The 14,066-nt window shown below is 42.8% G+C and overlaps 1 pseudogene; it reads right to left on the reverse strand.

The window, feature by feature from the left end:
• Nucleotides 1-4,535: 4,535 nt before the first annotated feature.
• LOC101722768 (PRAME family member 8 pseudogene) lies at nucleotides 4,536-12,217 on the reverse strand (annotated as a pseudogene).
• Nucleotides 12,218-14,066: the final 1,849 nt, after the last annotated feature.

Raw genomic sequence — 14,066 nt, forward strand, 5'->3', positions numbered from 1 at the left:
TGGAGATGAGGTGCTACTTAAAGAAGGATGGTGACATCCTAGGGGCCTGAGCAGATAGCTATGCCCCAGCAAAGTCATGAGTTCATCTGAGACTACAGAAGAAATAAAAGGCATAGTGAGAAACATAAGGATAGAACAGAAATACAAAATAATTGGCTCCAAGGAATTAGAGGTGGTAACTTTGCAAATAGTGAAATAATTAGGAGTGAGAGGTGTGGTGATATCAATATGGGGTGAAGTTAATGCCAGTGGTATTAAGGTCATTCAGCAGGTAGGCCTAGCCAGAACTTCTTAGATGGACCATTAACTCTGAATCTCAATAGAAAAGTCTTGAGAATACTACAGGGGATACACAAGCTTACTTCACCTGAATTTATCCTAGTACTTGGCTGTTTAGCTGGACTCCAAGACTATTATACTGTGCTGTCTTCTGAGATGCAGACACCAAGGGTAGGATAAGATATTTAAGAATTTGGGAGTGGAGTTTGCAGGAAACCTCTTGAGTAGAAGTGATGAAGGAGCTGCAGGAGTCTGGAAGAGTGATCAGATCCCAGTGCAGAGCTTGAGGTGCCCTTTCCTGAGAAAGGAAGAGAAGAAATGAGTGGAAAAGGACTTGGAGAAAGATGCAATACTAAGTGTTTTGGCAAGGCTAATGGCAGTTCAGGCCTAGGTAATCCATCACAGGAGTCACGAGTGTCATAAATGGCTTGTTAGCTGCACTCTGGCATCAGTTGGAAACAACACATGGTTAGTGTGGCAGCTGATGGCTCACACAGCTGGCCACTGAGCTACATAGTTGTGCTTGTCCACATGGACCCATATAGTAGTAACCCCATGTCCTCCAGGCCTTTGTTCCTGAGATTTAGAAAGATCTTAGTGGGATAAAACGCAGCTCCTCTTGCTGGTATTAATCTTTAATACCACAGCTAGTACTCTGCCTCCTCCCCTATCCACTCTAAAACTTCTGTTCTCACTTGTTTCCTTGGATGAGTGCTTGTGGCTTACCTGGTAGTCTAAAAAAAAAATCTTCACGTGGAAAGGCCCTGAACACTTGGTGATCATTTACTTCTCAAATAAGAGCTGCTGAATGTGTCTGAGTTATAGCAGAGGGAAGAAGTAGGAGATACTAAAGTAGCTTATGGGAGTTCATATATACACCATTTGGTGGTGAGAGTGTGAAACAAGCCAAGTCCCCCTGACCTTTTCCCTACAACAAGGATGAGTCACAGATGCCCCACTGATTCATTCATAGTGATGGAAAGTGAGACCAATGTTTTACCTCTTCTTTCTTGGATCCGTGTAGTCTTCCTACCACAACATGCCTATCTGTCACAAAGAACAACTCAGATGTTTAGCATATTCCCTAAGTTTGTGCCTCTGCTATGCTTTCTGAAGTCTGTTTCAATGTTCTGTGAGGCTACCTGAATTTGAGACGTGGCATGGCATGTGGTATGGCCAGTGGACCTCATGATCAGGAGCCCACTCCACTTTTCCTGTGACCTCTGTCCATTGGTTAGATGCTTTGCATGTGGGATTTAAGACCTGTGGATGGAGCATTGCAGGAGCTGCCAGAGAATGATGATAGGTGAAGCTCTGTAAGCAAGAAAGACAAACCCATGCTAGGATGAAATACCCATTTGTGAGAATAAGCTTCTGCTTTTCTAGACTGAAGGGCTGAAAGTAGTCAATGGAGTGATCTTGGCTCCAGGTAGCAAGTTTGGTTTCCCTAAATAGTACCATATTGAGACTCAACATTTGTCACTGACAGTTCAGACATTCTTAGGTAGCAGTGGCTGCTTTAGATAGTGGTAATCATATCTTCCTCATCTGCAACCATGGCCACAATATTCCTTTGCCCATTGGTTGGTGACAAAAGTCTGCTGTTGTGAAGTGGCAGCTATTTTGTTTAGTTTTTCAGCACCGCCTTATGCTTAATATTTTATAGTGTCCAGTATGTATTAAGAGGATATACATGTCTTGGACAACCATATGGTCTTTCTATAACTCTTCGATTTTCCAGCACTTTTTAGATCTAGGTTGTGGACCAATAGCCAGGCCACTAGCCAGGATATATTTTCTCATCTTGGGCCATTTTTTCCCCACCAAACGTCATTCTGAAACAGCTTGAGTAGTCAATTACCCATATGTGGGGGCGCTGAGTGGAATATTTCAATGGCTGTCACAACCGTAGAGTACAGCCAAGATGGTTTGGAATTGAGTAGGGTCTTCAGCTAGTATTTGGGGCTCAATGTGTCTTCTCTTCTAGTTCCAGAACAGTATTTGTGATGCTAACAGGTTTTTAAACTGTTGTAGAATGTAGGGTTGTGATTCAGAAATACACCTGCCCTTGATGTCTGTCCCTTCTGATGAAGGTAGTGATGGAGATCATTTGACTGACAGAGCAGACTTTTGAAGTGACTTATTCCAACAAATTCTTCCAAAGTAGCCTACTTACCTGACTTGGTCTCTTCTCACTAGGCCTAATTGAGGTCAGGAGGTTGTGAAGGGAAAACTTCTAGAGTTAATGTATTTCTCCAGAGTATTCCTAAGTTTAGGTTCCGTTAAGTGGGGATAGTTTTCAGGAGCAGTGACCCTACCCTTGGGCTATCCTGTCACTTGTACAGGGTGGGGCAGCCCTGCACCATTTTCTTAGTGGCATTTTAAATTCCTGGTCACATGTTAGGCTTTTTCTTGGATAACAGCCATTGAATCATTTTCTCTAGAAACAAAAGGATTAGAAATTCTGGAGATGGGGTTCTCTTGGAGACTTCTGTGCTTTGTCCTAGCTTCACTTAAAAAATATATACACTGGTCTAGGCTGCTTTTATAGTACTGTATATAAGTTGTACATGTATGACTTGTCATAGGATGAATGGGTTTTCCAGGAAGTAGGTCTTCAGATAAAGGTTAGTGTCTGGCAGATTAAGAGTTGCCTGGAACCAACACCTGTGAAAGAAGAAAGGATCAGGACTGGCAGAAGAGACTCCCCAGCCAGCTATGTGTGGGGTATTTTGAAGCTTGTGATCTCTTAGAGCTATTCTGAGTGGGATGCAATGTCCAGGCTTTTATATATCATGTTGAGTGGGTGGAAGGTCCTCTGTACATGATCTAAGTCCTGGGAAGGCTACCAGCTGAGACCTGAGCATTCTTGTTCTTGGAAGAATCGGCCTTTCATTTCTGAAGGGTGAATTGGGTGTTGTATTTAGCATCCACCTGTCAATGAAATGGTTAAGGCAAAAGCCAAAAATGAACATCAACATGGTTCATGGATAAGCCTCAGTGTCAGAATGTTTCTTCTTGGTGCCCTCAAGAAGTTAGGAGGGAGCATTATTAGAGGAGAGTATTTCATAAGCTGAGATACATCTTGGTGCTTTAATTGTAAAAGTATAGCACCCCATCTTGTGGGTTCAGGAATTGCCACCCCATCACTGTGCTGAGAGCTTCAAACACTTGACCAGAGAGGATAAATGGCTGGAGGACCCCAAAGACACATCAGTCATTGTCTGAGGAAAACACTATTGTGGCTTAGCTGGGTCATTACGAAGGCTAGGGAAACACAGTAAAGTACTCAGGAACAGGATATAGTGTTTCTATACCAATCTGAGTCATTGCTAGGACACTAGCCTTTTTTTCCTCATTGAAAACTGCTTTATTTTGTGTGTTTGCAGAAAAATCAAATTACATGAAGATGAGTAAGAAGAGTGTCTAACCATAGGAACTTCCTCAACATGACAGTATGACAAACTGAGAGTTAAGAATGTTTAATGCACCATTAGTTCTCTTTCTGAGTAAATTCCTTTAGCTCAGGAGAGAGAAATTTGTCCCTCTATTGGAAGATTGCATTTAAGTACAGTCACAAAAAATTTCAGTGGTCCCAGGAAAATGGGCACATAGCAAAGTAGCTTGTCCCCATTTTCTTGTCCTTTATTTCCCTTGGTCCAAATAGATGTCCCCCAAAGCATGAGTACGAAAAAACCATTTTCTGCTCTTCCAAAATATACTCTGGGGAGAAGAGGGTCTATGCTACTTACTGAATGTAACAACCTTGTGTATCTTAACCCAAAGAGAAGAATGCAAAGGGATGATCAGAATGGCCCTACTGTGTTTAGATGCCACAAGGCCGTGGGCCCCTTACTCAGACATCCACAGTCATCTTTCACTATAGTCATAGGAGTTTTCTACAGGCAATCCAGGCAAATGAGCCATGGTGCATATGGTGGGATGTGCACCAAGATTTCCCTTGACTTCTGACCAACTTTCTACAAATATCCATTGAGGGATTCCACCCTCATAGACCTCTGAAGCTTGAATCCCCTGTTAGAAATTCAAATTCATATTTCTGACCCCAAGGTCACAGGTCCACCAATGTCCCATTGCTTCCCAGGAAACCTTTCACTCTCTAATCCCACCCCACAGTGTCACCTGTCCTTTTCTCACACCAAGCAGGAGTCTAGACAATGTCTTTCTATCGTACAAAATCCTATTTCTTGGATTCCAACTCCAAAAGCCCAGAAGAAAGCTTCTGATATTATTAGAATCATAATATAACCTACAGTTACACGGAGAGGCCTCCACCTGATAGAGGATTTGGTGATAATGTCAGCAGTGATCTACACCAACAAAGCCATCTTTGGCTGCCTTATAGCCCTCAGGGTGTCCATGAGCTCAGCACAAAGTTGTGCAAATGTTGCTGGTTGCAGATCTCCCTTGTCATCATAGCACTCTATTAGGGCAGGATATTGTTCCAGACCTAAATGGCTCATACTGGTAGTGTGGCCTAGCAGGTCCTTCAGGAACAGACATGGAGATGTTATTCTTATAGAAACCTGAAGGTGGTGAGCTGGGAGCAGCAGCTGAGGGCAGGCAGGATGGCACTGAGGTGGAAATCTGTCATCCAACATGACTCCAAGTCCAGGGTGATCAGGGTGCTTGCAACTTTCTGTAGTAGAAATAGCAGGGGCTTGGGACTTAGTTGGGTCAGTCTGATTCTGCTCAAATCCAGATCTCTGAGCTGACTTGTGCTTGGGCACTGTGACAGATGTTTCTAATCTGAGAGTAAAGACTACCTGTCAGTTGAGTGGGTCTTCAGGTACCTGAGCACCTAGTCCAGGTGGCCTTTGAGGAAACGGGCCCTGTCCATATAGATCTCCTGGAGGTAGTTCAGCTCTTGGAGGTGAAGAGTGAACTTGTCCACATATTCCATATTGCTCTCTGGGGTATGTAGTGACAGTCATTAGAGAATGAAAACAGAGCAAGTTTTTGAAGATTTCTGATCTGGCCCAGGAGAGAAGCAAATGATAACAGGTTTGTCACATGCAAAAACTGATACAGTTCTGCTTCCTGAACACAGTTCAGTTCCAGCATCTTCAGAACATTCTTGAAAATGTAGAAGGGCATCATGTAAGTCTCCAAATTTTTACAGAACAGTTGAACCAAATGTCTTCTCTGCTGGGCCCACTCAGAGGTAGGTTTGGAATTCATTTATAGTCCTGCTCATGGTGAGAAGTTTTGCTATCACCTTTAATGACTGATTCACCCCTGTTCCTGGACAGTTGTCCACTGTTTAGTTCTTACACTTGGCATCTGGGACCCAGGCATGAGCAGTCCAGAAGTCCTAGTGTACATCCCTCAAATCCAGCACCTTAAATTTCCATCTTCAGATACAGACATAGGCAGCAGGGCTTTGGAATCCTAGCAGGACCAAATACTGACTGGCAGCTCCAGGACTGAGTGACAAGGACACTAGTCTTAATGGCCGAGATGTCAATATTTGGTTGTTGAAGAGAGATTCTGGATTCTTGTGCACTTTGTGCACCATGAGTGAAGAATTGCAAGTTCTTTGCATGATAGTAAAGAAAAACAGCAGCTACATTTATTGACATTAGTGGGGAATGGTGTGCTCAGAGCAATTAGGTTTGTGCTGGCAGAAATACAAAATGGAATGAGTAGGGAGGCATTGCCCAAGTTCAGGTGAATGGAGGGGAGTGGTCCCATAGCCCCAGATTGTATTATCTTATTTCTCCCTGAGAGACCTGGTCCCACCAAATCCTTAAAGGGTGCAGAGGGAGGAATGTCGATCTTTCATAGCTACTTCTGGCTGAATAGGGGGTGCTGGCCTTATTTACATGGAGACCAAGTAACGTTCACCTTGCCTGACCGAGGGGGCAAAGGGAGCTGTACTCTACCTCCAAGGATTTCTTGATGATCAGAAGATGTGGAAGCAGGTGCTGGTACTTGGCTCAGGTCATTGATAGTTAAACAAGAAACAGATTTGACTAAGAGATTCAATATGTGTGGTCTAAATAGTAAGATTAATACTTTTCATAATCTGGCCAGCCAAGTAACCAAGATGCCCAATTCCAGATTTTTGGCAAGGATGCCTGTGACTGTTTTTGGTGGATCTTAGAAGCCCAGTCAGCTAGCTTTTGTGCCATATCTCACTATTTCAGACTGATAGGATCTACATTCTTCCTTTAGAAACAATGTCAAACATAATCTTTCCTTTTCAGTGCCTAGGAGATCTAGTCCCCTATGATTTTCTATGGCCACTGCTGCTAGTGAATCACTTTGATATTGGAGGATGGCAATACTCTGGGCCAATTAATCTAGGCTGTCAGGTTCTTAGGTAACTGTTAATAATAGGAGAGGGATGTAGTTAGATTTCAGGTTTCATATAAGTAATCACTGCCTATATTTCTTCTAGAGAGGATTTTTGAGCCATCCAAGAGAATGCCAAGAAAAACAAGCCCAAAGAGGTCATTTTATAATTTTGGGTAAGGACCTCAAGAGAGTCATGGCAAGCAAGAGTAGCAAAACTAGCTACACAATACATACAGAGTAGGAACCCTATTTTCAAGATGGAGTTTTTACAGGAAACAAAATGATTTACATGTGCTTAATTTGGCTCATCAGGTTGGTTGGTATTTTTTTTCTGAAAAGAAACTTGAGGCCATCCACAGGTTGGCAGGTATAAGAGGTTTGTTATCTTTATTTTCTAGTGTCTCAGGTGGTTTAGGCTTCACCAGGGAGAGGTGAATCCAACTATTTATTCCCTGGACCTTAATGCAGAGGGTATAGTTGAAAGGCCACTTATAGTTGTAAGGGCCTTTCCATTTGGGGGTGAGTTGGTCCTGGCCCCACTCTCCTTCCAGGTCTTAATTAGGACTTGGTCACCAGGGCAGATCTTGAGCTTACAATTATTAGTCCTTGGGAGTGGAAGAATCTTTTTTATAAATTCCTGGAGGGCCTGTTGGAAACTTCTCAGATGGGTGACGTGTTGGAGAAGCAGAATAGTTTTAGTGTCAGTAGATCAGATGTCCAAAAGGGCCTCCTGTGAAGCATTTGAAACCGGCTGAAATTAAGTTTGGATTTGGGGGTAGCCTGAAGTCTCATTAAAGCAATGGGGAGATCTAGCCACTTATGGTGGGTTTCTTGACACAGCTTGGCTAAGGTCTGCTTGGATATTTGATTGGCTTATTCCACCTTCCCTGAGGACTGAGGACTGCAGGCAGCATGGAGATGGTATTTAATTCCAAGAGTTTTGGCAACTCTATGTGGTTTGAGATGTTAAGGAGGGCCAATTATTGCTCTGGATAGGCCTAGGCAGCTGCATCATTCAGTGCTTACTAGAGAAACAAATAATAATACAAGATACACAAATATATAAGAGTTTACAAGATTGGGTTACAATGACTACTCACAGAGCTGGGTGTGGAACAGTGCAAAAGGTCTATCTGCACACTGGGGATCCAAAGGATCCAGCCAAAGGCCTGGAGTTCAGTGTAGTGTCCTGTGCAAGTCCACATCAGAAGGCTGAAAAGATATGTGCTGGAAGCCAGGAGATGACATCCAAGGTGAATGAAGGTGGGAAATCCTCCAAAGAAGACAGAAGCAATCCATCCTTCTTTATTTCCCTTTTATAGCATTCTGGTGATAATCCTCCTTAGGGTGAGTCTTCCAGACCTAGAACTATGCCGAGTCAATTTTGTTGGGTGTTACTTACTAAAGTTCACACAGTCAATCAACTATTACAATCCACCCCTTGTCAACTTGACAACCAGGCACATTTCTTTAAATCATAATCTCCAGATACAAAGACAAGTTCCTAATTACACCCAGCATGTTATAACTATCCTGTGTACAAATAGAAATGCACTAATTCCCTTGGCAGAATAGAAGGCAAGTTTTCTTTGGTGATGCTTACTCTTTTAACATTTAATAACTTGAACATTATAACATAGGTTTAACAATACTTAAGAATCAATACTAAGTCTATCAACATTATATTACATTGGAATCATATTAGGAGAAAACTATTATTATCCTTGTTTCTGTAGCTGATAATGGTGGTCATAGCTGATATTTAGAACTACCTTCTATTACCCATTCTGTATTCTCTTGGCTTTCAGGATGCTTGTCAGCAAATCTTTTTTTTTTTTCTCTGGAGTGACCCATACTTTTACTCCTGAAGGTTCTGGACAATTTGACATTCTGCCTGGATTGAGTTGTTGTAGTCTATTGACTTTAATAACAGGGTATGGTAATACAGGGGGCACCCTAAGGGATCTTCTGTACTTCAAGTATATTCTTTCCTTCTTTGTGGAGTAATAGTCCAATATTATCCCCTTGATAGTCTGGGTCAGCCACCCCTGCCAACAGTGTAACTCCCTTTTTAGCTTGTTTCCTCAGAGGCATGAGGAGCCTAAAATGACCAGGGGAATTCTTAACTTCCAATTCAATGGTACCACTGTTGCACTTCCTTGTAAAAGCATTCCTCCCTCTGGAACTAAGATTTCTAAACCAGCATAGCGTAAGGTCTCCAGGAACAGGAAGCAAAAAATTTGCTAGTGGTTCACTAGGGGTAATGGTGAGTGGTACCATTTCCACTTCCACTCTTTGATTTCTGGACCTGTGAATCCTGGCTATGGGAGACACATTACTGGATAGTGGATGCTGACTCAAAGCCTATACAGCCTTTTGAAGAACCTTGGCCCAGCCCTGCAGGCTACTGCCACCTAACTTGAACTGCAACTATCTTCAGAAGGCTATCCCATCTTTCTATCAATCCAGCGGCTTCTGGATGGTGAGGAACATGGCAAGACCAGGGAATTTCATGAGCATGTGCCCATTCCCTCACTTCTTTTGCTGTAAAATGTGTTCCTTGGTCAGAGACAATTCTGTGTGGTATTCCATGATGGTGGATAAGACATTGAGTCCATGGATGGTAGTTTTAGTTAGAAGCATTATGTGCAGGGAAGGCAAATACATATCCAGAATAAGCATCGATGCCAGAAAAAACAAAGTGCAGTCCTTTCCATGATGAAAGTGGTCCAATATAATCAACCTCCCACTAGGTTGCAGGCTAATCATAACAGGGAATGGTGCCATGTAGGAGACTCAGTGTTGTTCTCTGCTGCTGGGATACTGGGCATTCAGAAGTGGCTGTAGCCAGATCAGCCTTGATGAGTGGGAGTCTGTGTTGCTGAGCCCATGCATAACCTCCGTCCCTGCCACCATGGCCACTCTGTTCATGAGCCCATTGAGCAATGATGGGGTAGATGAAGAAAGAGTCTAACCACTATCTACAGAATGGGTCATTCTTTTTTCTTTGCTTAAATTCTTGGTACAGTTTAGGTATACAGTACATTTACATTTATCATTGGGTGCTTGTACCTGTACATGATGTATCTTGGTTCTTACTTTTCCCCCATTACCTGTGTTCCCTTCACCCCCTCCACCCTTCCCTATTTACATAGACTTCATTTCCATTTTTTTCTTTTCTCATAATTTTTCCTTTCCCCTCTCCCTACCCCTTTGGAGTTTTTCTTCCTATTTCAAATGATCAATTATTCATTTTAATCATTTAAATCCTTATTTACACTTTCAGTTTCTCACACTAGAGAAACTATTTGGTATTTACACATGTGTGTCCTATTTATTTCACCTAAGAGTATGGCCTCAATATGCATCCATTTTAGCTATAAATGACTCGTTTGTTGTTCTTTATGGCTGAGTAGTACTCCATTTTATAAAAAACCCATATCTTCTTTATCCAGTTTCCAGTTGATGGGGATTTGGGCTGTTTCCAAGCTTTAGCTATTACAAACTGTGCTACTATAAACATGGGTGCACATATATCGCTGTGGTGTGATTATTTTAATTCTTTTGGGAAGATACCCATCAGGGGAATAGCTGGGTCAAATGGGACCTCTATCCCTAGTTCTTTGAGATAGCCCCATACTGATTTCCACAGTGGTTGCACCAGCCTGCACTCCCACCAACAATGGAGAAGGGTTCCTTTCTCCCCACACCCCCACCAGCATTTGTTATTGGTTGATTTCTTGGTAGCAGCCATTCTTCTTGGGGTGAAGTGGAATCACAGTGTTTTCATCTGCATCTCTCGAATGACCAGTGATGTTGAACATTTTTTCATATGCTTATTTGTTGCTTTTACTTCTTTGAGAAATGTCTGTTCATTTCAGATGCCCATTTTTGAATTGGGTCTTTGAATTTGGGGGGTCTGATTTTTTTTCAGGTCTTTATACACAGAATGTGTCATTTTTATCCGCTAGATAAAGTCATCTTCTGCTGAGGTCAATTTTGGTGAGCATTTACATGGGAAACAAATATTTTTACATCCTTTGCTCATATGGAGAGGTCTATCTACATACCCCTTCCCCAAATATCATTGTCACCAATTTTTCAGTTATGTTCTTCCAAGAAAGGACCATCTGGTCAGACCATTGGCTACAGCCCATGAATCAGTATAGAGTTGCACCTCTGGCCATTTATCCTTCTAGGAAAAATGCACTACCCAGCTGCACTGACAGTTCTGTCCACTGTGAAGGTTTCCTTTCACCACTGTCCTTCAGGGATGTCCTGGAAAGGGGCTGTAATGCTGCAGCTGTCCACTTGTGGGTGATGCCTGCATAATGTGCAGAACCATCCATAAACCAGGCCCTAGCTTTCTCTTCCTTTGACAGCTGATCATATGGTATACCCCATGAGGCCATAGGTGCATGCTGGGAAAAGAAGGCAATATAACAGAAGAATGGGGCTGTGGGCATCTGGGGAACTTTTCCTGTAACTTACTTGTACCCTCTGGACCTGCTGTGGCTCAATCATATACATACCATTTCCATTTACTGACACTGTTGCTGTGCACACCCGACCTTATCACTCAGTGGATCAGATCATACTCAGTTCATGATAGGCAACTCAGGTCACATGGTAACCTGGTGTCCCATGATAAAGTGTTCAGTTTCCACTAAGGCTCAGTGGCAGCCCAGGTGCTGTTTTTCAAAGGGAGAGTAGTTGTTTGCAGAATCTTTCTCCAAAATCCTAAAGGTCTCCACAGCAATTCACCTATGGGGGCCCACCAGAAATTCCAAACAGCATCTCTACCTGCCACTGAAACTTCAAGTATCATTGCATCTGCTGGATTGTATGGCACCAGTGGCAGAGAAGCTTGTACAGCATCCTGGACGTGTTGCTGAGCCTTTTCTTGTTCTGGGCCCCACTCAAAATTGGCAGCTTTCTGAGTCACTTGGTAAGTGGGCCAATGTTAAATACATAAGGAGGATGTGTTGCCTCCAAAATCCAAATAGGCCCACTAGATGTTGTGCCTCCTTTTGTGGTTGTAGGGGGAGCCAGATGCAACAATTTACCTTTTACTTTAAAAGGAATATCTTGGGCTGGGGATTTAGCTCAGTGGTTTCGCCGCCTGCTGCGCAAGTGCAAGGACCCGAGTTTGATCTCTGGTACCAAAAAAAAAAAAAAAAAGGATATCTCCGTGCCACATACCACTGGACTCCTAGAAATTTCACTTGAATTTATTTCCCAACCTCTGGCTCTCAAATGCTTTACTAATAAATCCAAACTGGTTGCTACTTCCTCCTCACTTGCCCCAATCAACATAACATCATCAGTGTAATGGACTAGCGTGGTACCTTCTGGGAGGGAAAAGTGATGAAGATCCAGCAAACTAAGTTGTGACACAGGGATGGACAGGTATCTGACCTTGATGTAGGACAGTGCAGCTGAAAGCAAATTGTTTCTGTTGAGCCTTATGAACAGCTATGGAGAAGGCATTTGCCAAATCAATAGCTGCATTCCAGATACCAGGAGATGTGTTAATCTGCTCAAGCAAGGAAATCACATCTGGTACAGCAGCTGCAATTGGAGTCACCACTTGATTCAGTTTATAGTAATCTACCATCATTCTTCATGACCCATCCATCTTCTGCACAGGCCAAATGGGAGAATTAAATGGAAAGGTGGTGGGGACCACTACTGCATCCTTGAATTCCTTGATGGTAGCACTAATCTCTGCAATCCTTCCAGGGTTGCAATACTATTTCTGGTTTACTATTTTACCAAGCAAAGGCAATTCTAATGGCTTCCATTTGGCCTTTCCAATCATAGTAACCCTCACACTACAGGTTAAGGGAACCAATGTGAGGATTCCACAAAGTACTAAGTATATCTATGCCAATTATGCATTTTGGAACAAAGGGAATGACTACAGGATGGATTCAAAGATGTGCTGGACCCACAGTGAGTTGAACCTTTGCTAAAACTCCATTGATCACCTGACCTCCATAGGCCCCTATTCTTACTGGAGAGCCACACTGATGTTTTGGATCCCCTTGAATCAGCATTAGTTCAGAAGCAGTGTCCAGTAGTTCCCAAAATGTCTGATAATTTCCCTTCACCCAGTGTGCAGTCACTCAGGCAAAAGGCTTTAGTTCTCTCTGGGGAAAGATGGGAGAAAGATTGATCATATAAATTTTGGTGCACCAGGGCCCTTCCCTAAGGGGACCCCTGCCTCCCCTTCATTCAAGGGGTTCTGGGTCTGTAAACTGGCTCAAATCTAGGAACTGGTTTAGCAGCCATGATATCCTCTTACAATTTGAAGTAGGTTTCTGTTCATTTGCCCTTAATTTTTTTTTTGACTACATAAATCTAGTAAAAATTTTGTGGGCTTCTCGCTTATTTTACTTTTGGGAATCCCGTGGCTGATCAGCCAACATCATAGGTCTACACAAGTCAGACCATTCTGATCATCGTTCTGCAATCAAACCCATTGCCCTTAAATTTCCCAGTTACATAACTGCAGTCCCCACTAAGGTCTGGCATACAGACAAGAGCAATGACAGGGCACTTCAAGGATGCTGTGCTCCCTTCACAAATCTGTTTCTCAGGGTGTTAGTGAAGGGTACATTTTCTGGATCATCCCAGTGTGGAGGATTAGGTTTAACCTGACAAATCCATTCCAGCATTTCCATTTCCCTAAGCCTCTGAGTCTCCTCATCAACAGTAAACTGCGGGATATCAGGCATCTCTAATTCATTCACAATGGTCCATCTTTTGATCCACACATCTGCCAACCAGCCAAATAAGCTGTAACATTAAATTCAGAATCCCTGCTCAATGGGCACATATCGACAAATTGAGCCTGATTCAGGTGTATATTTTTGCCATACCTATAAAATCCATTCCCACACTTGCTCATCAGTCCTCTGCTTATAAGAATTAGAAAACTCAGTTATTTGGGAGAATAGTGGAGCTCCTCCTGGTTCACAGTATACACCTTACCCTTAGGAGCCTTCTGTGATTTGAGCCTGGTTATAGGCCTAGAGGCAAAAGTGGGTGGTGAGGGTGAGTCCTGAGGAGTGTCAGTGTTATCTTGCTTGGTCAACACAGAATTAGCTTCTTTAAGTATACTAGAAGAGGACAACAATACAGGGTGGGGGTGGGGATGCCTTTGCCACTGTGGGTGGGGAAATCTCTTCCTCTGGCAAAATAATCTCATTAGCATCTAGGAACTCAACATCCTCAGACTGGTCAAGATCCTCCCAAGCATCTCCATCCCATCTTTCCTGATCAGTGCCCTCACCTATACTTCAGGTACCCTTTGAGGCTGAGCGTTAAACTTATGTTGTATTTCTGCCAATTGAATTATGAAGTCCTGTGTTTGAGTTTCTGCAATCTTGGGACTGCAGCTAAAAAAAAGAGATTTTCTTTCAGGGCACACTTAGAAACTTAAATTTTTTTTATGTGTGTCT

The sequence above is a fragment of the Heterocephalus glaber genome, unplaced genomic scaffold, assembly GCF_053883595.1.
Source record: "Heterocephalus glaber isolate CG9 unplaced genomic scaffold, H.glaber_assembly_v1.0 deba00001454, whole genome shotgun sequence".
NCBI lineage: Eukaryota > Metazoa > Chordata > Mammalia > Rodentia > Bathyergidae > Heterocephalus > Heterocephalus glaber.